General features: G+C 32.6%; 1 long non-coding RNA gene across 12 annotated transcripts in view; it reads left to right on the forward strand.

The window, feature by feature from the left end:
* Nucleotides 1-259: 259 nt before the first annotated feature.
* The window catches only part of LOC110465832, a 15,343-nt gene continuing 12,618 nt past the window's right edge, over nt 260-2,984 (forward strand). For all 12 annotated transcript variants that reach the window (XR_002464661.1, XR_002464658.1, XR_002464666.1 and 9 more), the window contains exon 1: nt 260-297. This is a non-coding gene — a long non-coding RNA (uncharacterized LOC110465832). The remainder of the gene's footprint in view (nt 298-2,984) is intronic.

Genomic DNA, 2,984 nt, shown 5'->3' on the forward strand with positions numbered 1-2,984 from the left:
TAAGAATTGCAGTGGAATACAATTCATTTAAAGATTATTGTATTTAGATATTATAATATAGATACTTTGATAGGAATTATGATTATGTAACACGGGACACTGAGTACAAATCACGCGCATTAATTTAGGCTACGCACGTGATCACGTTAACCAATGAAATTGTTCGAAAACATGGAAAGCCAATCGGAGTTGGTGACGGACAAAGAAAGCACATTCTCTCTCTCTATATATAGTCACATTTGACATTTCGGCGCGAGTACACCATTGCGAGAAAACTGACTGACTGAGCTGAACGTGGTAAGTGTATTTGCTGTATCTGTATTATTTCCCCTATTGTGTGCATTTACGATAATTTGGGAGCTTTTACATATAACTGTAGCATACTGTTGACGACAGTGATATCGTTATTGGTTTTTTTTTGTATCGTACCAAGGTTTGAATTTATCAGAACAGTAGTTCGTACGACAATGATTTGAATTTCTGAGGAAATAGTTTATCAATTTTGTTGATTTATACCCTTTTGTTCATCTCCTACACTAGCATTAGTTTTTTTTTTATACATTTACGAAATTAAATAAATGAATATATATATACATAAAGGGGGTACCTTGTGAACATTAGCATTGATTTTGCGTGTGCTTTATCTGAAAAGGGAATTTAAAACTTCAAATAACTTATGTTTAAATAATAATTCAGACAGATAATCACTGTTTGTGTTAGGTTATTTCATACAAGCTCATGTCGGTGGATATAGTATGAGATGGGCTCATAACTTTTCCTCAAAATGAAAAAAAAATATGGAAGTTGCTGCAATGTCAATAATGACCTTTGCAGAAATTGTTTGTCGAAAATATTTCTGATTTCAGAATTTGAATGGCGCAAAATTGCAATGAATACTGAAATTAATGAAAAAAATCTTACCTGTACATGCATTCCTGAAGCACCCATGTACACGTATTCACTATTATCGAGAAAAATGTGAGAAAATGTGTCAAATCTCCAGAATAACTGACTGAGGTTGGAAAAAAGCATGCAAAGCAAGTGTGATTTTACCTGTACACCATTCAAAACAGGTTCTCACTCTTCAAAGTAATCTTGCTTTGCCAATAGCCTTGTTAGCTTCATGAATTATTATATGTACTTAATAAAAATATGCAGAGTTATCTCCCTTGCACCATGAATAATACATATATACAGAATTTGTATCAACTTATTCAAAACATGCTTGGGTTCTATTGGCTTTTTTATTGATAGAAAAAATAAGGCATGCAACATTAAAAAGCTTAGACATTTTTTATCAATATACATTATCCCATTTAGACAGTGCCCATTATAAGAATGTGAAATGACTTGATCATGATGCAAGAACATTTGATAAACCAAAGACTTAATTAATTAAGATTATTGTTTATTTTAAGTTTTAGAGGGTTATACAACAATTCCACATATCATTGATTCAATAACAGCTCCAATACAATCACAGGGACCCGAGAACTTGCTACAGTTGGTTTGTATAGGCCTATTCTGTTGTGTAGAGAACACTATTAAACTTTTTAAGGGTTTACATCAAATCGGGGAGGCAATTTTACTTAGAATTGATCTAAACCCCTAAAACGTCTAATATTACTCTACACAACAGGATAGGTGCCTGCAAACCAACTGTAACAAGTTCTCTGGTCCCTGTGAATACACTCTGTCAATAGAGCGATATACATTGTAGCTATAAAGACCTATGTTACTTTATCAGAGATATAATACTATTGTACCATAAAACCTTTATATCTATTCTATGTAGCTGTTACTTATTCAAACCCCGTATAAGTATTTCCCTCTATTTCTGTATCAAACACTCTTCTCTTCATTAAATGGTCCAGTAAAGTCTGCCGATAGAGCAATATAGCTGTAAGTGCCTATAATATTTGTATCGACCTACACTGTATATTGTCTTTAAAATATGTCATTTGTGCTATTTTCACGTAATAATGCATTTAAAAATGATTTTGTCACTATTTTAATTACAAAAGACATAAAATAACCAAAAAAAATATAGATTTAAGAAAATCGGAATTTTTATATTTTATGAAAATTAAATGTGTTTGCTTTAGTTTTATTAAATCTTAAAATCCAAGAAAATATAACGCCATTCAGCTATAATTTAATTGTGAATATAGGTATAAAGATCTCTACGTTTATATAGCTCAATCAGCAGAGTGCACAGTTAAGTGAAACATGTTTGGATTTCAGTATTAATAAACATCCGTATTGCACTTTTTTTTTACAATATCTGTCATTATTGAGGGCTTCAGTCATGTTAAAACTTGTGTCCGGCCTTTTGCAGCTTTTAAAAGACATGGAATATGTTTTAGGACCTATGTCCCCCTGCACTGTGGCTTTTCCTAAACACAGTAACCTCCCTTTAATCATTCCCCGTCTAGGACCGCTGGCTTTTTTTTAACAATCGGAACACTTTTTTTTATTTATTTTTTTTATTATTTTTGGGTTTTCGTCTTTATTACATATCATAAAAAGTCATACAAGGTTATGGTAGTCATTTCAATTTCAAACAAAGATTTATCAAGGCTATTGTTATGCCGGGGGAAAAGTTTCCAATACTTAACTACAGTTTTAGGCAGTGGTACGGGAATCCTTGACTAATACAATATTTACCCCAAAGCTAATGAGCTCTTTGTATTTTTCTGTCTTTTCTCCTATAGACTACTTTATAACATATCCAATCCCCACCCCCACTCACCCTCGGGAGTGGTTCAAGTTTGCCATAGTTTATATAAAAAAACATAACACTTTCTGGTAAATTTTATTAATTTTACTTGGGTAATATTTCAAACAAGTTCCTGAGATGCTAACGGGGATGACCCCCCTGTCCCCCTCCCCTCAGTAAGTCAGTAGGAGTTCAAGTTTGTCCTTTATTTGCAAAAGAAAACAAGTCTTGCTTGCAAATTTTATTCATTTTTTTTAGGGGGGGG

This window comes from Mizuhopecten yessoensis, unplaced genomic scaffold (assembly GCF_002113885.1).
Source record: "Mizuhopecten yessoensis strain PY_sf001 unplaced genomic scaffold, ASM211388v2 scaffold11101, whole genome shotgun sequence".
Lineage (NCBI taxonomy): Eukaryota > Metazoa > Mollusca > Bivalvia > Pectinida > Pectinidae > Mizuhopecten > Mizuhopecten yessoensis.